The sequence below is a fragment of the Taeniopygia guttata genome, chromosome 5 (genome assembly GCF_048771995.1).
Source record: "Taeniopygia guttata chromosome 5, bTaeGut7.mat, whole genome shotgun sequence".
Taxonomy (NCBI): Eukaryota; Metazoa; Chordata; class Aves; order Passeriformes; family Estrildidae; genus Taeniopygia; species Taeniopygia guttata.
This window is the reverse complement of record NC_133030.1, coordinates 38567862-38592610: the sequence shown is the minus strand read 5'-3', so window position 1 is coordinate 38592610 and position 24749 is coordinate 38567862. Positions and strand designations below refer to the sequence as shown.

General features: G+C 38.6%; 1 protein-coding gene across 5 annotated transcripts in view; it reads right to left on the bottom strand.

Annotated features, from left to right (window-relative positions):
• AKAP6 (A-kinase anchoring protein 6) overlaps window positions 1-1372 on the bottom strand; it is a 258501-nt gene extending 257129 nt beyond the window's left edge. For 3 of the 5 annotated variants that reach the window (XM_030274631.4, XM_030274630.4, XM_030274629.4), the window contains exon 1: window positions 1161-1372. The gene's annotated coding sequence lies outside the window, so the exon portion shown is untranslated. The remainder of the gene's footprint in view (window positions 1-1160) is intronic. The other 2 variants (XM_030274632.4, XM_012574183.5) reach the window with 1 other exon arrangement.
• Window positions 1373-24749: the final 23377 nt, after the last annotated feature.

The following is a 24749-nucleotide window of genomic DNA, read 5'->3' as shown; positions in this document are numbered from 1 at the left end:
CACAGGGAGAAACAGAGCCAGAGACCACTCCCTAATTCCTAGTGGACATATTGATCAATTAAAATGACATGTGTCTGCTCTTTTCTTTCCTTCTAATAGCAAGCAGCTGAAAGACAATATTTCAAACATGCAAAATCAAACAATGTTATTATATACCATCCAGCAAGATTAACTTGAATTTAAGCAAAATAAACCTAGCCTCCAGAAGCAAGACCTCAATACAACATAAATACTAGACATTGTAAAGAATTACTAGATACTGTAGACATTACTTTAACCAGCTTTCTAAATATAAAAGATATGTATTTTCTTCCCAAGACAGAGGTGGAAACCTTTTTAATTATTCCTATTATTTTATTCATTGCAAACCTTCTCAGAATGCTTGAATCTTTGGCTACACCTTTTACTGCAGTTGCAGCAGGAAAAAAAAAAAAAAAGCTTGTTTTCTTTTCAGTAAAAGATAGATCTAAAGATTCACTAAACTCATATTATAATTTTAAAAACAGAGTCAAAGAAAGTAAAACAGTAAAAGCACTAAAAGCTACTGTCCTTTCAAAACATTTGGTTATTGTTTGACAATTAAATCTATGTTTTGTTTTTTTAAGAATGACAGTAGAAATAGGACAGTACTGAACCATGTTTAAAATCAATACTGTTCCAGTTGCTTGTTCAGCACTGTTTGCACAGTATTTTCTGTGCTATCATGCTATGGAAGGCCAATGAAAGTAAATAGGTGATGCTCATGCTATCGAGATAAAATAGGTCCAAAGAGGAGCTAAACATAATAGAAATGCTGAAATGAAGAGACAAGGAAAGGAACAAACTACGTTTATAGCATTAGAATTGAAAACAGCTATTCTTTCCATTTAAGAAAATCAGACAACAGCTACATTAATTAGATTGTGAAATTTAAATATATTATCTTCAAATATTCAGCCTTTCATCACAAAAGCAAAGGCAAGTCTAAACATTCAGACTGAATGTGTTTTCTGTAGGCCTTTGTCTTAGCCTGTCTGACTGAAAATAATACTTAGGCATGCAGCATCTTTCTTCAAAATGATTTTTACAAGGCAAAACCCACACACTTACATTAGAAAAACCTTATAAAACAGGAAAAAATAACTCTGCAATTAAGAGCAGCACAATATTTTGCAACTTACCATGTCCTGTTCAAATCATCCTCTTTTGATGTTTACGGCACATCTGTAAGATGCAATACTAGGAGGTGCCTTGTGTGACCTGCTGCATGATGCTGTGACATCAGTTCAGATGATGCAGCTCATTATGGGAAAGACTGCTGTTGCTATGGCAACTGAGATGTGATACGAATCCTTACTGCATTTCCAGGGGAGTCCGAGACAATACGGAAGCCCTTTAAAGAAACAGACAAAATGCAAACAGGCTTTTAAAGTATGGTGCCACAGATTTTAGAGCCCATGTTAGTACATGCCTGTTGTTAAGGAATATTTTCAACAAATTATTCCTACGAGATGATACAGAATTGAGATATATGAGTTGTAAATTATTTCTATATTTAAAACTTAATACCATTTGTGTGTCAATCTAAGAACAAATTTTGTAAGTCAAATCTGGTTATCATACAAGGGAACCTTACTTAAAATAAACATTCAGTAGCAGGATCTTAACACTAAGGCAGTAGTTATTGAACAGTATTTTAAGAAATATATATTTTCACTCTGCCCCACCCTGCTCCTACATCCAATCTGTCACTTACAAGAAAAATCTTGTTGCTAGGGAAAAACACTTGATACTTCAAAATGAGCAGATTTAACACTGTTGAATGAATGACAATGAGTTTTTAAAAAATGCCAGGGAGGTGGCTTTTTATTCAGAGGAGGGTAAAGAAGTTTCTAGCCAACCACATAAAAAAATCTCCTTATCATTTTTCAGCTGTAGGACAAACCACACTGCCCTCTGCATGCTGAGTAGCATGGCTTTCATCTGCCCATCAGACAGAGAGATGAGTGAAGACTGTGAAAGCTGTGGGCAAGCTGCTGCTAGTGCCCAGTGGGCCACACTGCTGCCAGCCTCCAGGTAGAGCAGGAAGGCTGGCAGAGCAGAGAGCCCCTCCCCATAACCCTCATGAAGGCCTGGGGCTGGAGGCTGAGCCTGTATCCATCACCTTCTGCACCAGGAACCTGCTCACACCCTCTGTTAAGAGTAGTGATGAGAGAAGCAAAGGTTATGTGAACAAGTACTAAAAGGAGCTGCCTGGAAATTAAAATTCACAACTAAAGAACTACCAGCACAATTTTGGCCACTTGCCAGTTCTATTTGGATGAGAAAAGTTTCTGGCAAAAACTGCTTTCCCTAGCCATGAAAATCCCATTTTACACGGTAGGAAAAAAGTACACAAAAGGCTGGACCCTATACACTTGAAGCCCAGAGTAAAAGAAAATCTCATCTTGAAGCAAGAAGCCCCAATGCCCTGAAGATGTCCCGTAATGTCCAATGTGCACACCACTTCTGTCCATTAAACTTTAGCCTGTAAGTAAAAACTTTGATTATTGACTTCAAAAGAAACCATAGGAAATAATAATACTCTCTTAGCCACCACCCACCTTTGAAAGAAAGAAGACTTTGATACTTTCTGGTTAATGTGTCACAGTTGAGACAGCCACAGTACACAGAGCATCATCATAAAAATTCAGGAATCTTCAACCCATAGAGAGCTACACTACCTCACTTCAGAAAGCTGCAAGCATCTGCCCTTCTTGTTCTTCAGCCCAGCCTTTTATCCCCTCCTGTTCATGCAGTGCACCTGTGTGCCCTCTGTTCCCTTTGGTGGTTGGGCAGTGCCTGGGCACTCCATGGCTCATTGCTGTCAGTGCTGCTCACCTGCTGCTCACAGCTGTGCCCACTGGGGATGAGGCTCAGCCCCGCTCCCAGTTACCACAAACTGTGTGCCTACATTAATGAATTAAATAAAGTTTCTCCATGAACTGGGAAATGTCATAGAGTTCCCAATTAGTGCTGGCTTGACTTTGTATGGTCTCATTTTTGACTGTTTCTCTCTTCTAATATTAATCCTATGTCATTCTAAACAATACAATAAAGCTCTCAAACTGACTCAGTATCAAATCCAGTCTAGTGATCCATAATGAACAGTTACTCACAAAAAAAGAGCTATAGCTGTAGAATTTTGAATGTTTGAAACTTCCTTGGGTCTCTGAGAATGTAATTCACTGTTTAGCAGGGGACAATACAACTGAAACTTCATTTGTGTTAGACTGACATGAAACTATGTAATTTAAGTTAGCAAAGTTGATGGTGTGCTGCATGCCATTCTGTTCAAATAACTTGAGTATCTGAAGTTTTCCTTAAAGGAACTATTTCTATTTTCTTAATTACTATTTGATATGATTTCTTCAACCTTTATTGCAGGAAATGGAGTTGAAAAGAGGCAGTGAACTTTTATTTTTCTTAGGCAAATCAGGAGATTCAGAAACATCATTATGGCAAGCCAGGAGTCATAATCTAGTTGATACCAGGGCTCTGCCTCATGCCCATCAGCTTGCCCTGTGTTCCCAAAGACTCGGAAGTGACAGTGGTGGGGTGGGCACATCGGGGAAGCACACCCGGGGCCAGCCCCACCATGGTGGGTAGCAGTGCCCACCAGACACCCTTTTCCAGGCTGCTGCTCCAGACTCTCCAGAGGGAATCTGGCTGCATGTGACCTTCACGTAAACTTCTCTGGCAGGAGTGAAGCAGCAGCAGGTCTATCAGGGACACAGAGGAGAATGAAGAGGGAGGGAGGCCAGGAAAGAACAGAGAAAACATCAGGCAATTTTTTACAAAGACTTCTGCCTTCTTATTGCTAAGCTCTATGTGCTTATTTATTCACATATGCAAATTATATGTAAATTAAGACAAAATTATAATGCTTTTCCTGATTTTTGAATGTTTTCTATTTTTAAAGTATCAGTCTGTTATTAATTTTTCCCAAAAATTATTTCTGATGAGCCAAGGCACGTGTTAAATTGGGTGCAAGACAGCTACAACAGGAATGTCCCAGGGTGAGTGTAAACTAAGTACGTGTTGCACAGATCTAATGATATTACAATGGCTTTACATGGAGGACCGCAACCACATGATGCTAAAAGGAATTTCTACCTTATGAATACAAAAGGTAGCACCCACAAACCTGGCAACCTCCTAATTAAATCTGCAGGTCTAGAGGAAGACAGCTGGACCTAGCTGCTTTGGATCTTTTTTTTTTTAATTTTTTTTTTAATAAGGAAAGATAAAATGAAGGTTTTTTATTCACCCAGCCCAGGACTGACATATCTTCTAGATTTAAGCTTTAAAATTCCTTACAAATCAGTGGAAGAGGAGGTGCAGAGAGAGAGCCAAATCTACCCTATTACCTCACAAATACATTGATCATTTTGAAGTATCACAAGCAGGTTTCCAAGACAAAAGCACAGGGCTTTAACTTTTTCTTATCCAAATAGAAATACTTTATCCTACTTTCAATCATAACAACTCAGATTAATGATAGGTATGAATTACCAGTTTTAAATTCTTATTTTCATTACATTCTGGCTCACCAACACATGTTGTGTCTTTCCTTTTCTCCACATTGGGACCCCCAACAGTTGTTTTGAAAGGATTGATACTCACCTGAAAAGGAAGAAATGTTTCATCTACCGTCTGCCATTGTTTTCCCTCTTGGTCAGTTTATGTGCACAACTAACCATCTGCATAATCCACAAGGTTTTCAGTAAGCAAGTAGTGGTCTTTCAAGTAGGCGTGGCCTTAACTTTAAAAAGTTTTATTTCCCCTCAGTAAGACCAATAATAAGCCAGAGACTAACCTTGACATTATTTATTTTCCATTTAATTCTATTCAAGAGAATGAGTAAAGAGTAAACTCTCAAACACAGATAAAAAAAAGTAAAATGTTATTGCAGACCTTTTCTCTGCATAATCCAGCTGTTTTTTTCTGTGTTGTTTCTCCCTTGAAATGAAAGAAAACAATTGCTTATGCTTACTGCTTGCCAGCTACCCTACCCAAACAGCCAAGAGAGAAAGGGGAGGTATGGTGAAGGACCAAAGGAAATGAGAATTGCATATTCTGAATTACCTGTCAAATAAGCCAGAAACAGCTTTAAGTTTACATAAAAAGCAAAATCACAATTTTCTGAACACTGATACACAGCAATGTGCAACGACACTGCAAAGGAAACCTTAACTCTCGTTCAAGATGTTGTAATCCACTTCAAGAGCCCATGTCCCAGATTTTGCATGGAGTGCCTTAATTAAACAGCTATATATACCTGGGTTTCTATTCTACTGTTGACTTTGTCAGAAGTAAAGGCTAGGGCATATACCTTGATGCCAACTCTATCCTGTTTCCCTAAATGCAAAGGGATGTTAATCAGGATCTTATTGAGTTTATTGTATTGAATCCATCAACTGAAGTTTGCATTGAGACTTATACACAGTTATTCCTTGCCTAAACTTGTTAAACATATATTTCTACCTACATTGTTAGGTAGGGAATATTTTCCATCCTGCCACCAAGGTCATCTGAGCCTCTGTTCCCACAGTAAGAGAGACTAAGAATGGGAGCTGCTGCCCTGGTGCAAAACTGCACCTCACATGAAGTATAAAGAGCAGCCATGCTCCCACAGCTGCACAACCCAAAGACACTAGTCAGAGCCATACATCAGTTTAAGTTTGGAGCCTCTCATTTGTATGGAATCATTATATAGAGAAGTCTCTGTCTGCACAATGAACACATTCACACTTGTTACTACAGCCTGAAGGGGATCTGGGTCACTGTTTTCCTATCTTCATCTCAATCTCAAGAGAGGCATGAGATGAAAAGGCTGAAACTCAGTCTCCTAAGTGGGACTGCCTTGCTTCATTTTTTAGAAGATTAATAAATTAGTAACTAGTAGCATATTTTTCTTCTTCTTTCCCAATAATATAAATGCATCTAGTCCTAATATCCATCAATAAGTCTATTCAGAAATACCTTCACATATTTTTTAAACATGTCAAGAACACAAAGATAGTAGTAACTCTACAACTGGAAAAATTACCCATATTCTACATCCATATGGTAGAATAAAATCTTTCCATCAAGCATAAACCTTATTTAGTCACGACTCAAGGTATTGTGTCAGAAAGCAAGGCAATATCCTAATTCCCAACATACTGAAAGATTACAGCAGGAATTTGAGAAATGGGATATTTCTGTCAGCCACTAGTGAGCTGAGATCCTCAGATGGAGAAACACATAATCTCCAGGTGTTTTAGTCTAGCTCTGGACCAAATGTTATGTTGTTAGAATACTCCAGGGCATACAATTGTGATGTTAGTGTATTTGTTTGTCTTCAGTCTCATGCTTTCAACCACCCAAGAAGTATATTATTAACAAAACAACAAAATGCCCTAGAAGGTCTTCAGCCTATTAAAATAACATTTATATGAAAATTAATTGGCTTGAGATTTTTCCTTTATGTTCTTAAATACAACATATATGCAATACAAAGCTCACTCACTTCTAATAATAAAACTTAAGCTTTCCCAAATCAAGTTGTAAATCTTGCCTCTAAAATTTCTGCCTACTCCATCCTACTCCATAATAGGCAGCACCAAAAGTCACAGTCCTGGTTTTTGCCTCTGTCACAGCCATATGTGTTGGCTCATTGTAAACCTCATTGTGCACACCTTTCCATATTTTCTGAATTCTTTTATCACATTTCTTCTCTGCTTATACAGGTCTTAATCAAAGTCAAGACTTGGTCATTTCATGTCTTGAAAACCACAAAATCCTTCTCTCTGAACACCAAAGATCAGTTTTGTCTTTCTCCATTCAGTCTATCAACAATAAATTCATCTTTCTGGCTCATTTTACAGTGAGCTTTAACTCAAGCATTGACTTAAAGATAATTAATTCTATTTTTACTTCAAACACTCTGGAAAACTCTGTATAGTTTCATCTTCCTCTTCCTACAGAATCAACTACTTTTTTGCTCTGCCAGTAACTTTCCAGCCTATCCATTTTACAAGCACTTCATTTTCCACTTCCTCCTGCCAGCAAGAAAAATGCCCACCAAAAAAAAAACATAATATCATGAATAATCTTCACAGTCATTCACACAAACAGTCTACTAATATTGCTTTGCACAGTTCTAACCTGATTTGTAAACAAGTAGGAAAACAAAACCTGAGTGCCATCACTGAATTACTTCCATGCTATTCTTGACCAATATGTTCAAAACATCCTATTTTGTCTCCTCCACTCAATCTATAAAGCTCCTCCCTGCTTGCTTCACATGTTCACTATGTATTACACTTCAGGAACAACAGGATAATGGCATAAATTTAGTACACACAGAGGCTCAAAATTCTAAAGGAAAAGAGGAATAATAATTTTGGATTCATGCTGCTGAATATACAGCTATTTTCTCTGAAATTGGCTGGTTTAAAGTTAGCTGAGCATTCTAGTATTAGGTTAAAACTTTCATTTAGCTCAAAGATAAGTCACCTTCTGTACATATCCCCGCAGAGGTTAAACACACCATGGTTCTCCACACTACTTAAAGAAGGGATATATTTCCAGAATCTGAAGGCAATAGTCATTTAATAAAAACAAACAAACAAATAAAAATTGTTCTTGTCTGGATAAAGCAAATTATTTTAAGAACGTCTATTTACAACACGGCTGCTTTTATTTTTCATAATTTATTTTTTTAAAACATAATTCAACATTCAGTGGAGTCCAAATTAGTACTTAAGCACAGTGGGATGGAAAAATGTCTGACTATTACTGTAATAGAATACAGATTTATAAGTTAAAAAATAAAAAAAAAAACTACCACAGCAGGGAGAACACAGCAAGAAATAGCAGAAAACTTCTGATCTTCCTAGTCATGGCACTTAACTCCACCATATAGATGAAAGACTGGCAGAAACAACTTGTTATATTTTTAAGAAGTAAACGTTATATGCCAATTTGACAGCCCTGAAGAAAGACAACTTAGGAATGGACACAGAGTCCTTTATAAGCCCTATTTGGCATATTACCACTTTAAGTTAATTAGTTTCTGTAGTAGACAATTTTATAAGGACAATAAAAACTTTCATATTCCAATCATTAACCTCTTTGCTGAAATTACCCAGATGCTGGGACATACTAAATTAGGGAAGGAAGCAAAACATTATCTTAAAGAAAAAAAACCTAAAAGCTGAGACTTCTTGTTTATTTCATCTTGGCTTTTGGTATTAAAGTACAACCAACACCTTTTACTATCAGGTGAAGAGAGTGCATGCTAAGGTGAATATATAGAAGCAGTGACACAAATAGTGGCTCACCTCTGATGGGCAGAGGATATTTGTCCAACAACCAAAAGATAATTAAAGGCCATTCTTATGTGAGGATGTTCATAATATAAAATCTAGTCTAAAAGTAATTCGCTCTGGCTACAGTTAGAGTCCATACAAATGTTTTGGGCTGTAGAGGCAATAAAGACATTTGAGTAGATGTAACATTACCACCCCTAGCATTGCACAGATTTAATGTCCCAGTAAATATAGGCATACTGCAGATCACACTGCTCTAAAAATGCATTTTTCAGATGGAGATGGCACATTGAGCTCCAAATCTGACCCTCCCTTTCCTACCTAAATGAACCCAGTGTCCATATTACAAAAGCAAAAAAAATCCCAACAAAAACAAGACAGCTTTTCATGCCTGGGCCCCTCCCAGGCCCCCTTTCCCCTCAGTTCCCACACCCTTTGTGGTGCTCCAACCAACAGGTGCTTCATCTGGTCATCAAGACAATACAGGAGGCAGGGATCTTCTTGAAGCTCTTGAAGTCTCAACAGGTCCTCATAATGTCAAGTTTGACCCTAGAGCACAGTTTGAGTAAACTTCTTGCTAGAGAGTGGCTGCAGACTCTTTCATAGGAATTGTTTGAGGACCCACAGGAAATGTTCTGGCTGGGCTGTTGCACAGGAAAGTGTTATAGGGTTTGCCAGAATTTCCTTCAAATTGGTGAAGCTGCTGGGAGTTTGAGAAGAAAAGGCCAAAGCCATGCTGGGGAACAAGAGCTGAACAGGACAAATCAACTTACAACAAACCTCAGCCACAGAGCAAATTTATCCATCCCCTCAGATTGCCAGTCAGCCAATGAATATGTATTTAAAACAAACTGAGGGGCTGGAATCTAAATGAAACAGGGTTGAAATCTGCAAACTTGGGTGCAGAGCGACTACTACCACTTGGGCAGACCCCTGTCCCCAGGGCCAGGTGTGCTGGAAGTGCTCAGCAGCAACACTTGATCCTACCACGGCATTGTGACCCCAATAGAACTAAAACACCAAGAGGCAGAATTGTCTCCATGACACATTGAATGCAATTGTCACCCCAGACACAGAAGAAATGCCAGTCAAGCCACACAGGTGTTTTTCAAAAGTCAAACTAAATCCAGACTAGATCCTCTTGCATGAGCTTAAATTAGCTTTCTAGTTCAAAGCAAGAGTGTGTTTTCAAAACAACTATCCCAATCATCCACATTTATTGTACTTGCATTCCAACCACTGAGCAGTCTCCCAGGACACTGACAGAATTCTTTTCTCATGAATCTAAACCAGAAGATGAACTCCATGAGTGCACCCAGTGCACTCCAACTGCTAAGAGGTATTTAATCCTGGGAACTAGACACAGCTTAGTCTGTAGTGACCCCCTGCAATGGTTTTAGTGCAGGCCTTGTGTCTCCAGAGCCTGCTGTTTTGTTCCAAGGCTCTTCTCTCACTGAGTAGGCAGGCATTGTTTGGGGCGGCACTGCCACTGAAGCAAGGTTTTGTCACCAGGCTGGACCTCTGGGGTCCCTGCCATGCACCTTCCCTGTTAACAGCTGCAGGAACTGCTGGCTAGAAACCAGTATTATAATGCAGTCTCGTCTGCATTAGAGCGACTGCATAGCCTCAAAATCGGACTTCTCCCTGAAGACAGTACAGCTGCATTCACACTACACAGCATCTGGTCTAATAAGTCCTAGGAGAACTCTGCATCATTGCCTCTTCCCCTTGCACTCTTACAGCAAAACCACATCTTCTCCCCTCCCTCTCCTCTTTCAGGCTCTCTTTATGCTACAGCCATCTCACCGCACCTCTTCTTTGCCTTCATCTTCCACTAGCAAATTACCTGTATCACTCAACCTCCATGTGCTCTTGGTCTCCAAAATGTCTCAACACCACAATTCACATATTTTAGTAGAACTTAACAGAAGTTGGTGGCCACAGCCTCCAACAGCTGCATTCTCACTTGGTCTGCTTGTGCCTCAGCACTCCTTGGCATATCGGGGCTGAGGCTGTCTCATGCCTCCATAGTCACTACAGCAATCCAGTCAGACCTTTGCCAGGAACAGGCATCTGTGCTTTGAATGATAGATGGAAAAGAGATCTTACTATTGCAGGACTTGATTCTACAGTTTTCCATAAAAAGAATCATAAAATGCAGCTGCCATGATTCAGTGGTTCACTTTCCACCACAAAAATAAAGATAAATATTAATCCTTCCTTCCTAGACTCTTAACTTTCAGCAGGGCAGTTCCACACCTTCCCTCACACTAATGAAACTTGTCAGATAATTTCATCAGCTCATTTAACTCACTAGTTCAGCAGAAAATGATCCAATTTTTGCTAGGTTTGTATCCTGTCAAATTAGTAAAATTAATTGACTGACTGAGGCTGAACACTTGAGTCTGTGACACGCCTACCTTTAGGAAAAATATGCTGATAGATGGTTCCACCTCTCCCTCCAAACTGCATATTTCTCTCGCATATTTTTTCTGGGCTTGGTGAGGCAGGGTTCATACCTCAGACAATGCTTGATGCAGGATCAGGGCTGCGGTGACACAACAGCCTGACATTTTCCTCAGTGCAGTTACATAACATTTGTATGTATTGGACCTTTTATGTGCTTGTTCCCACCATCACCTGAGGGGTTTATACCTCCTATTCACCAAATATCATCAGAGCATGTATTTTCCTGTCCTCTGTGTCCTTCTTTTCATACTGTGCTTATATAGAATTTGCCTTTTTCACGGGCTTTGGGAAACACTTGTCTACCCTCACTATGATAAATTGTTCTCTCACAAACAGAGATATATTTGTTCAACTCAGAGACACCATCTCATTTTCCATGTAAGGTAGGTCAGCTTTATTTAGCATGTTGTTCCTCCATCCTGCTTTATTCTCATCTGGTGGATGGCCATAGGCTATCATTCATTATATGAATTCAAGGGGCAGAATGATTAAATTTAATTGTGAGGCTTTCTATATTCTTCTTACTGGGTACCTGAAAGCGTCACAAAACCAAACTCCTTCACACTCACAAAATCCCTGTAATAGAAGAGGTTTTAATCCTGCTTTCAGGAAGATAAACAAAGGCACAAAAAGTGCGTGCCTAAAAATAAAAGTATGACAAATATTGTGTTTCTGACCTTAGATTTGACTTTTCAAGATCACATGTTTTTCTATAGCATGTTTTTTATTTGAAGCCCAGCTGCTGTTGATTTCAGTTGCAGCCATGAGAGTTGGCAAGCTAGTTCCTTGGGTTTCAAGTCAGGATGAAGAAAACAAATATCAACATGACAAAAATTTAGCCTAAATAAACTGGTCAGCATTCTACAGAAGCTTTGCAGTAGAAGCAGAAACACGGGCAAGGACCATTCTGAACTTGATGACCTAATTTATGAGCTTTTTAAAAACTTTTCTGTATTTGCTGCGTGCTTTTAACTTCTGCTACAGAGGAATGATGGATATACAGAAATCTTCTCTTGTCCTTTTTTGCTTTCACTTATTTAGCACAGATCTTTCCCATGCAGGTATTTTGAGGGGAGGAAATAACAGATGAGCATTATAATTACAGACCATATTAGAAAGCATTCACACAAAAGGACTGGTTAAATGTTAATTCTAGTGTTTTCTGTCTTAGCCAACGTTTGCAGCCAGATCCTTAAAGGGACCTATAAAAGAGGTTTTTTTGAACAGTACATGTGATTTTTTGTGGTTTATCCTACATGAGATAAATCCAGATCCATATCTATAATTTACACAAAAATTAAAATTCCATAATAAAATGTTATGTACAGTATAGGTTTGATACAGACATATGCATAGGAGCTACAAGGCCAAAGAGCAGACCCAGCAGACACAGTCTGGCCATCAAGTGAAGCTAAATTTTGATGCAGTGAAATAGGCAGAGGACTGATTTACAGTATAAGTGACTTTTCTTTAGCAATCTTTGGATTATCAATATATAATAAATCAGAATGCATTTTCATATGAAGAATATTAGGTGATAATATATAGAACTACTGGCTGCCAGCAAGGGGAACAATTCATCATTTTTATAGTGCATGGTTAGTTAATGCATAACTGGCTATATCAATAACTTGAAAAGCATAAATCTATGCAGAGTTTGTGTTTCTACTTGAAACTTTCAGTTCTGAATGTGCATTTACCACACAAGATATTATAAGCTTTTGATTAAAACAAAAATCTGGATCTTGCATGGCTCCTGGAAATTTTCATTAAATAAATTGGTTTACTTTCTGATTTAAGTTGCTTAATATTTTCTGCACAAATTAATCTTCTAGTTAGTAAGAATGTATACTCTATTATATCCACATATAAAATAATAGAAATCTATTATATATGTGGATTTTTACAGTAGGAATACTTCAAATCCAAACAAAACAAAGCAAAACAAACAAACAAACAAAAAACAGATAGCCAAGCCTCAAATTCTCTACATCTGCCTCTTCATGATGATGATGACCTAAAAACTGAAAGTGACACTAATGATCTAAAAAACACAAAAGTGACAATCTTGTACATTGCTCTTCCAAAGGCTAGAATTCAGTTTAACAAAGGAAAAAATTTCTTCAACAGTCAGCAAAATTACCACATGCTTTAAACCCTATGGAGTGTTTTTGCCTTATGACTTTAGGGCACATCCCTGCTTCCTGTCCATAGACACAGCTACAGATGTAATCCACTTAGTCATCATTTAATGACTCAGTTACTGCCACCTTTTGGCATCCGACCTTGGTAGCTTCAGACTGAAACTAAAGCAATTTTTTGTTGACTTTCACTTTGCCTGCATGGCTCTCTGCATTCCTCTGCTTTCTCACAAGTGTTAATTATTTGCTTCAATTTCAGATTCTTCCTAATAAAACACTACCACAGCAATCTCTTGTTATTTCTATCTCCAAAGCTGTTTAAGGCACAAAACATCTTCATCCTTAAAAACCCTCCAGAACAGATAGTTTATTAGCATTCATTTGTTTGGCAAAGCTTCTCATAAGCTCTGAAGAACTTTTTCACAATTTCATAGAAATATCATCTTAAGACTCCATTATTTTTTTTCTTTGCATTGTGTAGGTTATAAGGCACAGGTATCAAGGTACCAGCAGCTCTCCAAGGTGATCAGTACTAGAAGTGAAGTTGAAAAAAGATGTATTTTCATTAGGCCAACTTCACAAAGCTGGAAAAATAGTCTTTCCATATAAACATAAGAAAGTCATTTTAAAGATATGCACGAGCTAAAAAAAAAAAAAGCTTTAAAAAAAAAAAAAACCTTATCTGAAAGAGAAGAAAATGGAGCTGGTATGTAAAAGCAGAGAAGGGTGTTGGATAGAAGCAATACAGTGATTATCTCCAATAAGAAAGAGAAAAGTGGATAAATATGATATATGGGACAAGAGGGAGTAGTTAGTGGCATGGAATAAAAATACAACATCAAATTAACAAAACTTCAGAGTAGCACATAGCACCCATTTGAAAAAGTCATGACCAAGAGTTTTTCTGTAACTTATAAAACTAATAAAAATTCTATTCTTACAGGAGAAACAATCCCCCATAAATGAATCAATTTCAGGAAGATGCCATATAGACAGCTTCTTAAAGAGCAGCTGTATGAGGCATCTAAGAGCTAAATATTTGCAGGCAGACCTAGAGACTGGCTACTTAACAACACCACTTTACAGGCAGAGGAAAAGTACATCATTAATCAAAAATAGTATCTATGTGGATATCCAAAAAGTACTCAACAAAGTGACTCACCACGAGTAATAAACAGCCAAGAAATCAAAAGGAATTTTTAGACTAAATATATGTAGGAGAGGGTAGAAGATAAAGGGTTTGTACAGTAGAGAGACGTCACCAGGGGATTTCTGACAGTAGGTGGGGTGGGGTGTTGTGCTGGTAATTCAAATTCAGTGTGGTAAGGACATGGGCTGCTTCTAAAAAAGCACACAAAGTTACACAAGTGACAGTGCATTAAAATGGCAGATAAATTTCAGTAGACCAAGTAGCACTGTGAAATAATATACATAGGAAAAATTATCCTAATTTGGAAATACAGTGGTAGGTGCTGAGGTGTTTATTATGAGTCAGGAATGAGATCTTGTGGACTTCATAAATAATTCAATGCAAACCTGAGCTCAGTGCTGTAGAAATAAAACAAATAATCAAACAAAAATATAAAACAAACATAAAAACACCAACCAAACCAAATTAAATACTTTACTTATATCTGAGAAACTAGCACCAGCAAGTGCTCACCGTAGTCTAATCAGGATATTGAAGCCAAAGTCAATGTCTCCTCTACTGGAAGGGAGCCCACAGCCCATCTGTCTCTCCTCCTTGGCATGGAAATTCTGGTCATTTTTCTCCTTTGCTCCACAAGCAGAAAGAACACATGTGATTCATAATTTCCTCATTCAAGTCTGATCTTTGCTGATGGTTCCGTGTGAAAGTGCTCAAATACTCTACCAACCACCCTGTTTTACCTGCTGAGGGAATAGCTTTGTTGGCAGTGCGCTGAAGATCCTTTGCTGACAGGAAACAACTGTCACGTTCTTCAGTAAAATTAAACCCTTAATGTGTTTTATCATGTCTGTTCAGAAACTCTCCTTATTAGAGAGATTATTTTAAAATATATGTCAATCATATTAGTGCAATTGGGAATAAAAGAATAATTTGTTTCAATGTCTGTCACCTACCTTTTCCTAAATACTAATTGCTTACTGGTATTAGGAAAGTTGCAAGAATATTTGACTTCTCTGATATTTGGTGAAAATTTTTTTCAGAAGTCTACATTTTACAAGATACTTTTTGAAATCTCTAATCAAATCAACAGCAGAACACAGAACTACCAAAATGTTTGCCTCTTCAACTCTTGTAACTTGAAGATGTATACAGACACAGAAAAGATGGCAAAGGGAACAAAGATTATGTGTTTCCCTACCTGAAGACAGTTGTTTGGTGCACTAAGATTTAAATGTGCTCATTAATATTGCCAAGAGCTAATTTCAGCATCCATAGAGCAGCATAATTTAATGAAAAATCCTCAAATAAGCTAGACTTTCCCATAAAATTTGGTTGCTCTGGAACACAGAGGGTTATGTACTTATTGTAAAGTGAATGAGAAAAAAAATATTGTAAAATGGAAAGAGAAATCCATAGGTCCCATATCCTAGGGCAATTCATGACAATACTAGACTTTCAATCTTTCAAAAATTACTTACAAGATGTATTTTTGTAAGATACAAAAATAACAGAACATTATCTAGAGGCCATTTCAGAAACACTGAAAGAGAAGAGAAGAGAGAGTTATTCCAGGAATCCTCCTGTAAATGTTATGTCAGAATTTTGAAAGAGATATCCCAGAAGTAGCTATGGGTACACTGCTGATGTTATTTCCTGGCTAATTAAGGATATATGTTCTTTCCCAGTGGGATGAGTGACATGGTATTTTTAACCAAGTCTTGCCAGGAAAATAAAAATTCATGCCCATTTCAATACATCATCTTCTTTTCCTGGAAGTATGCTTAGTCACCATCCAAATTTGCACAAAAGCAAGAGATAAGCCCAGGAGCATGAACATGGATTCTGCAGAAGGTTCTGGTGTAGTGTGGGTTTCCACTCCATCTGTTTTTTCTGTAGATGTTCATTTCTGAAAATAGAAACACTAATGTTCCTCTCCGGTGTTTTACCCTCCTTTGTCTTCTTTTATAAAGAGACCAAAATGTAAATTAAAAAATTAAAAAAAAAAAAAAAGAAAAAAAAAAAAAGAAAGAAAATAAAATCCATAAAAGCAGGTATGCTTGAGTAATCTTACTGCGAGGCAAGAACAGACATGCATATTACTCCTGCAGAAGACTCAACTTGACTGTGAAAGATGAGAACTGAATTCTTCCTTTACACTGGGTAATAGCCCTCCATGATTTTACAGCCCATGGCTGCAGAGGATGGATCAATCATAGAAATTATAGTTGGAAATAACTTCTCAAGGGGCTTGGTCCAGTTCATGGCTAGGATAATGTTGGTCTGTTGCCAGCACCAGATCAGGTCAGTCACAGCTTTGCTTGCCAAGTCTCGAAATCATCCAAAGATCAAGCTCTTCCAGACTCTGTGTAACCTGCTCCAGTGCTACTCCACCCTTCCAGTGAAGAAGCTGGTTTGTTTGGGGTTTGTTTTGTCTACATAGGAGTAGAAAGTACAGAAATGACACAACCTAATTTAAAAAAACCCACACTACATATGCTGCATGTCCTGATGGAAGTGTCATAGTCTGTCTCTGACTTGATGAGAATGAAGAAACAGCAGTGGAACAGTGAGCAACCGATGGAACAGTGAGAAGCAATGCAGTAACTAATAGTGGGAGGAAGGAGTGGAACTTCAGTTCTACCCTTCTTGCAAAGCTGCCCTTGTAAAAACAAAAGAGAATCTTCCCCTTTGTGACACAGTTACGTAGCCCCCTGCTATTCTTGAAAGCAGCCTGCCTAAACAAGATAAGGTTAAAACAGTAGAAGGCATAGAAAGCATCCCCATTTTGGACCCTCTGAGCTCAAAGGGGTCATGCAGAATTTTGACTAAAATGCCTCCAGAAATGGAACTCGGATTTAGGCTACAGTGGTTTAGCAGTAGTGGTCTAGGGTGAAATTAAGCATTGTCACAGGCTGAGGACCAGAAGGAGGCAGGATTTAACAGCATAAATATTTGGAAGTATTTGAATGCAATGGACAAACCTGTATGTATAAATTCACTATTATTTCAAGTATTTGTTCACTGCTTTTGTTTTCTTTTCTAGATTTGGAACCAGTCTGACAATCAAGTCACCCTAGATACTGCTGCCTGAGCCTTGGCCACAGGAATGTCAGCCTGATTCACACTGCCTCCAGCCCTCTGAGCGTTGCCTGGTTCAGAGAGACCAAGCAGCCACGTTCTGGCAGTTTCAATGGGAGGTGTCAGCCTGTTTCCAGTGCTTTCAAAAGACATTCCATCATTTCATGAATCACATCATTGTGTGGAACCTCTGAGATAATAAGACTCCGAACATCATCTCACATCTCCAAAGGATCAAAGACAGGGAAGCATATGTGCATTCTTTTCTACACAGAATTTGCAGGGGAAGTCAGGAAAATCCTGCTGGCTGTAAGACTTTTCTTAGCTTCATTTACAAAAGGCTGCATGCCACTAGAAGAGGACAAGATGGAACTGGTAGGCCACAGATTGCATATCTCAACACAGCTTAGCTCTGCTTTAAGCTTCTGCATGGAAGAGTGAAAGAGTCACCATGGGATGTGAAACCTCCTGAAGCTTACTAAGGGCATTAGGTGGAAATAGTTGCAATAAACCCATCTCAGTTCAGTGGAATTTTCTTCCTCTTGATTTTTAAAATTTTTTTCCTTTTGTTTGCAAATTGACTGAACCTGTGGGACTGCCCAAGTGCAGATTTTAGCCTACACAGGAGAGCTCCCCTACAGCTTACCATGATGCAACAGAACATGACATTGAGATGAAACTGATCTGCAACAAAAAACTTAAGTTGTCAAACCCTACACTGCAGGCTGACTTGACTATTTAGAATCCTAAATGGTGCCGAATATTCTTTATACCTGAGCTTTTATTTTGGAAAAGAGGTTAAAACCTATCAGAGGTCTTGCCAAATTTGTGACCCATAGTTCAACTACCACTTTATCTGACTCTTCAAAATAACGTTTGTGGGTTGCACTATGAAACAGATTTTATATATGTAAGTATATATAATATAGGCATTCATATACATATACATATACATACACACACACACACACACACACACACACACATACACACACACAGAGTATATGGGTATATATTTGTCTCAAAAGGTTTTATTCCGTAACTACTACTACATGCAATTCAATCACTGCCCTCCAGGCTCAATCAGACTCTGGCATTTGACCTCTCCACATATGGGGAAAAAAATAAACCCCAAACCCGCAGGATGTTCTCTCAAGGAAGAATTTCTTGCCCTCTGAAATAAAAAATAAAAGAGTGAAGGTGATTGAGGAGCAAAAACAGATTTTGACCTTGTCTAGATTGTTATGCATAAGATGTATATTAAAATTCTCAGAGTTTCCAGATCATATGAGAGCAATAAATTACTTTAGTTGGCTTGAGCGTGAATTTCAAATAAATGGAATCCTTTATTTGTATGTTTACATTTAAAATAGAATTTCTTTTTCACATTAAAAGGCCATGTGTTCTAATTAATTCTTTAAATTAAAAGATAGTAATGTAAAAACTTTTTAGCAGGAGGAGTAAACAGAAAATAATAACTCACCTTTTGTGAATTTGCTAAGTATTTTTTAAGTGTTCAGTTGAGCTCTGCACAGTACTGAATGGAGAATCAACTTTGTTGACCAGAAGATGCCTAGAGCACATTTTCTTCAGTGATAACCTGTATTTATTTACACAGACGAAACAAAATTTCTCTTCTGGTGACACAGGCACTGAGAAAGAGGTTGCTACCTCTGTTGAGGCAGTTTCCTTCTTAGGAAAATTATCTTTGCTTGAGGCACTTGGGCAGGGACTGCACAGAATTTTCACTATAGATCCAAGGAGTTAAAAAAAGGTTATTTTTTTATTTCTTAAGCACAAATAACTACCTCAATATCATTGTCTACACAGAACTAACTTGAGTCTCAGCATTTGGATTTATGCCTCAAAGGAAGAAACACTCCAGGAGCTGATAGAAGTTCCTACAGGCCAGACAGCTGTAAAATAAAGCCAAGTCCCTCTGGGGAAGTGGGAATTCCCTTCTTCTCCAGCTTTTATGTCTGCTTCCCTCACACAACCCCCTCCAAATCTCTTTGCAATCAAACTTTCCAGGGCTCAGCTAACATAGAAAAAGCATCCAGGTTTTTACCACAGAAGTGATCCTCCACAGCACAATGGAATAATTATGATTAATTAACAGACATAGTAATTAAGGCCATTTCATGTTGTGATACTCATTCTCAGCAACAAAAAAAAAAAAAAATCTAGGTGATTTTTGGTGACTGAGAGCCAAGATTGCTAGCACTACACTGAAAGCTACTTAGAGCACAACAAATCTGCCACCTCTCTTCTATAAAAAGCAGAATGAGGTGACACATAGCGATCCTACCCCTACCTACTGTGCTTTTCTGTGCTGTACTGCTTTGGCCTACATTGAGTCAAAAATACAGTAAAATACAGCTTGGTAACCGACTGTATTTCTATTCTCTCTATTCTCACAACTGTATTTATACATTATGATAAAATTCAAGAAAAACTAGGAACTGTGTTCTTTGCTACATCTGGCAGTGTAAAGTAACAAGAAAGCCAAGTGAACTGGAAAAAGAACTGCCAAACTGAAAATGCGCTTCCCAAAAGTATTCCACAAAATGTTGGTCACTTGCTACAGATCCAGGAGGAAATTACAGTAGATTTCTGCCATCCAGAGCAAGGATGAGTCAGGGCATTGGCACAGTGGAACTGGGAAACACATCTTTGTAGGGACTGGAATTATACAGCTAAGTCAAAACCAAGATATAGATATCGCCACCACCAACATCTATGTTCTATGATTTGTTCTTACAAGGGGGAAAAAAACAAATTTAAAAAAAGATAAACTAATGCATGAGCTCTTTCTCTGCAGAGCTGTAGAAGCAAAGAAAGGCAAGCCAGTAAAATATACATTTCTGTTGTCCTCTATGAAAAATGCAGTGCTGCTGTTGAAAAATATAATTTAAAAATAATGAAAATAGAAATAATAAAAAATAATTTAGAAAATGTAATAATTGGTAATCTAGATATAAAACCATTAAAATGCTATTAGATTGATAATTTGTTTGTTTTAATCCATAGAAGTATTCATATGAAAGACTATGAATGTTTACAGAATTTGGTTGGAAGAAATCTGAGTTTATTTGTGAGTTTTGATGCACACTGTCTTCATGGTCTTGGGAGGCTTCAGAGGCATATGTCTTCTTGTGCAAATGATGAATCCTGCTCATGCCAATAGCCCGTTCTTTTCACATAAGTTAATGTAGTTACAATTATCTCTCTACAGCACCAATCATCCATTCCATATGATGCAGAACACTAAGTAATGAGCTCATGGCACTTTTCTCTTTATGTATCGCTACTGCCCTACCACTTGATCAGACCAGAATATATCTGGGTGACTTTTCACAGAACCATCACAGAAGGGCTTCAGTTAGAAGGGGCTTAAAGATGATCTTGTTCCAACCCCCCCAGCAGGGCCACCACCCACTAGACCAGCTTACTCGGGACCCCACCCAGCCTGACCGTGAATGCTGCCAGGGATGTGGCATCCACACCTGCCCTGGGCAACCTGTTCCAGTGGCTCATTATCCTCTGGGTAGTACATATGTGTAGAGGACCTAGCACAAAAAGGCCCAAATTTGGTTGGCATGTATCATTCTAACAGTAGCCGATAAAAGTCTTCTGTTTGAATAGCTCACCTCTGTAAAATACTCTAAAATCAGAGGGGCTTTTAATCTAGTTTAAAGCATTCATATAATCATTGATCATGCAAAATGGAAGTAGAGTGAACAAAATTAATATTTTCCATTTCTTTGAAGTCCCAGAACATGGAAGAGGCAAAACTGGATTTGCTGTCCTTTACACAGCAGAGAAGGAAAAGAAGAAGGAAATTTGACAGTCAATCAAGAAGTCGCACTGCACGACTGACTGTCAGATGCCAGGAATCTTTAAAGATTTTACTTCCTGCTTCATTGAAGATCTGTAATGCACAGTGCTGCAACACTCTGAACTTTCTACTTACAGCCTATGGCACAGAGATTTTTTATATATGCAGTAGAGGGTTAAATATAGTCACTTAACAAATTCTGACATGTCTGGGTGAAACAAATCATGCTTTCAGGTAAGATTCATCTTTTAATAACTTGGCTACCCTTGACAAAAACTTCTGCATTTGGCAACAGCATTATTTCAGTGTCGATATCGAGGCTGGATGCTGGGGGCTCAGCCAGGAATTAGAAGACGGAAATTATTAACATCTGGTGTTCTCTAACATTCACCATAGCCACTGAACAGAGACTGGTGCATCTCTTAGGCTAATTACATGTGCTATGACCAAATTAAAGAATAGCTGTGGCAACCCTTGTAAAATAAACTATGAAGATGTAGGTCCTATGAACCTATATTGCTCAAAATGGGAGAATGGGGAGGCCAGGAGTGGTATTATGGAGGTATGGGTAGGAAACACAGAAAACTAAGCACAGAAAACGTATGGCAATAGTTTAGTGTACTTGCAAGCAGTCTAGGTTTTAGCAGTCTGGGGTGATCTCAGCACATTTTTTTAAATTAATTTAAAACGCTTTTGGAGAGAGCAATGATTTCTGTTCTGCTACAGTGGCTTCTAGACCCATTTATGAAAAATATGGATTTTAAAATTCATGTCTTCTTTTCCATTTCATCACAACAGCTTAGTGATTCTTCCCCACAAGGTGGCAGAAAGACCACACAGTTGACCAATAATGGTTATAACCAACCTCTGCCTTGTCACAGAATTACCACCTTAAAAGTCCTACCACCCAAGCAAAATAAATAATTAAAGAGTTAATTCTGTGTTAAATTAAACAGTGCAACATATCCATCTGCTATAACAAAGGTTTAAGGAAGAAGATCACAAACAGGAGAGATTAAACTGCTTAGTCATCATGACCTACTCAAACATTGTTATGGAAATGGAGGCTTTTGCACCAATGCCGACTAGCGATACCTTGGCCATCTGAATGGAAATGGATATGAAAGAAATTTGGATAAGAAAGAGGATCATATTTTAATACAACTGAACCCAGGCTCTAGGGCAATAACCTCCTGTTGGATGAGTTTTCAAATAATAAAGATTTATTAAAAGAAACTCAAGATCGGGCTTTTAAAACATAACTTTCAAGAATGGTTAATGAGGGCACATGGCATGTGGAGAATGCCCCAGCCTCAGATCACGCAGGGCTGTGCATCTGGCCATGGAATGGGGCAGCAATCAGCTCTGGAGCACAGGGCTTTCCTGAGCAGGGTCACCAGAAGGGGTGGGGGGCAGGCTGGACACAGTTTGCCTGAACAGCTGGTCATGAGAGCCTTCTAGCAGGACTCGAGAGCCAGGATCCAGGGCAGGGGCAGGAGCAAGACATGAGCCCAGCAGGAAGCAGCTCGGGATGATGGTAACAGACTCTGCAGCCTGGAGCAGCTCCTGAGCCCCATTCCGTGCTCGTCAGGCTGGGGAACCTCGTGTGCCCCAGCGGGATGGATGAGCCAGGGCTGAGCCTCAAGCCCAGGGCCCTGCTGTGTGCCACAGGCCCCCTCCTTACAAAAAAGCTATGAGGGACTTCTCCAAACTAGTGATTACATCTGTGTTCCTCTCCTGGATTTACCTAAGGTGGCTGATCGCAGTGATGCACAGAGGAAGCAAATCTTGCCCAACACTGTATTTTCAGCTCTCCCCTTACAGTATCTCTCTTATTATCCACCTGACATTGTTTCTTTTGTTTACAGCAGACAAAAAGACATGTTACATGCACATTAGAATCCTTCTCTACCTCTGTACTAGATCCTCCAGTTTTTCCTACACCTCCAATCAATAAACTGCTATTTCCCCTTTGAGGATCAGCATTAGGAATAATCCCCACAAGCTCTGGAAAGGGCTCTGGCCCTGGCATACCATATGAGTAACTGGCCTTTTAAGAGGCTTAAAAAACAACAGTTTGGGAAATATCTTTCAGTAGAACTGACTGCTGTAGTTATTTCAGAATAAAATAAGAAGCAAAAGATAACCTGAAGTCAGGAGAAAAACCAGTCAAAGTGAACAGAAGCATTAAAGCCAAGTATACAGCAGCAATAGCAGTAAACAGTCATGTGCCAAAAAGGCTGGACATGACCATGTCTCTATAACAAACATCCTCTTCAACTTGTGAAAATGCTAACATTTTTTTTAGTAGAAAAAAATATTCCAAAGTCTGCTCAAGCCAGAAAATCAAATTAAGAAAGCATTTAAAAATCAGCTTAAAGTGATTAGAATTTTTGTGAAGTGTAGAAAAAGGGATTTTTAAATTTTTTTTGCTTGTCAGGAAGAAAATACATCATTTTACTGAGAATGTTGCCCACACACAGACAGAAGAGCTACAGGAATCCAGGCTGTGCAATGTGACAACTTCAATGTCCACCACAGGGCCATAGAGAGTGCAGCCTCAGAGTGTCACCCCTCCCTCCTGCTCCAGGCCTAGAGGTCAGGAAAATAGGTTTGTAAGAATTTAGTTGGCCATTTTTGTACTTTTCCCTCCCTTATACAATGAGGTGAGCCAGAAAAATTAATTCGCTGAAATACATTAATGTTTGGGGTGCCACGAGCAAACTTTGTTGTACCTTTTATTGAATTTTAGGTTTTCAGTTTAAAGCAGCCAGATTCTCCAAGATAATTTAGTCGAGTTTAAGAATAGTTTCTGTTTATACCAGTGGGACTGTGCATCCACAGAGACATTGCCCTAAATCTAAGAGAAGCCAGTGCATATAACAAGATTCTCCTCACAAAGAAAAAAACACATTTCGAGTGCTTCTATTTCATGTATGAAAAAGATTAAAATTATAACAATCTTATTAATGACTGAAGCTGGAAAAAAATACAATCTTACAGGGATTTGTCACCATGATGGTTCACAGATCCCACATAGCCTCGGGTGAGCTGCATCCCTACTCTCACCTGAGAAGTAATGGAGGCGGTGCATCGCATCTTCTTCAACTGGGCCTCTCTGATCTATTTAAATTGTCTTCTTTTTAGGACAGGAACAGATGCTGGTGGTTTGCTTTTACTTGATTGAAGAAGACTGATAAGGTAAATATCAGTAAAATGCCCTGCACTAAATTAAAATTCTTGCATTAAACTACTTATGGCACCACAGAGAGGAGACAATGGCAGGTCCTGCACTGGCTGTTGACTGAGGGGGCTTCTTGTCTTGCCTTGATCTCTGGGAAGATTTGTGTCTGAGCCAAAAAGGAAGTGTATCAGAGTAGGCCAAATGGACTTTTTCCATGAAGATGTCATCTCCAGTGTATGCTGGATTGGTATTTTCAGGTTGAGCTAAGCAGGGTCAGCTCTGATCTCCCTAGACCATACTGCAAATTCTCCCCTAGATAAGCATCCCCATGCTCCACCAGGTGCATGATTATTCTGTCTGGCAGCATTTAGGCTTTTACACTGCCAGAACTGCATGGGACATGCAGAAATGAAGGAAACAAAGCAGCACACTGACTTTTCTGTCTTTTTGCTGAGATCCTGCAGTCTTCCTAAGCTGCCTGGTATCAGTGCTAAATACTTGAGTTATGCATTAAGAACAGTCTGCTCCTCACCCAGAAGAATGAGCCAGAGGA